This window comes from Eurypyga helias, unplaced genomic scaffold (genome assembly GCF_000690775.1).
Source record: "Eurypyga helias isolate BGI_N326 unplaced genomic scaffold, ASM69077v1 scaffold4886, whole genome shotgun sequence".
In the NCBI taxonomy this organism is placed as follows: domain Eukaryota; kingdom Metazoa; phylum Chordata; class Aves; order Eurypygiformes; family Eurypygidae; genus Eurypyga; species Eurypyga helias.
In genome coordinates this window covers 9,141-9,546 of record NW_010257105.1, presented here as the reverse complement: position 1 = coordinate 9,546, position 406 = coordinate 9,141, and positions in this window count along the sequence as shown.

The following is a 406-nucleotide window of genomic DNA, read 5'->3' as shown; positions in this document are numbered from 1 at the left end:
GTTCAAGACTGGGAATACTTGGTGGTTTTCTTATGGAAAATTATGGTTCCCAAACTTCCAGTTATCTCGCAATCTGGAATACAAAGTGTGTGAGAAAAGTGAAAAGCAGAGGAAAACTCAAAGAGGAAAAGCCTAAACCCCTACCGCCCCCAGCAGGCAAAACAGGACAAAGGGCAGGCACACAGCACGACATCACGCCAAACACGCTTGAACAAATGAAGACTTGGTGTGATATGGGGCAAAAATTAATAAAGTATTTTTATCTTGTTCAGCCTGGAGAAGAGGCTCCGCGGAGACCTTATTGCAGCCTTCCAGTACCCAAAGGGGATACAATGAAGCTGGGGAGGACTTTTTACAAGGGCCTGTTGTGACAGGACAAGGGGGAATGGGGTTAAATTGTAAGTGG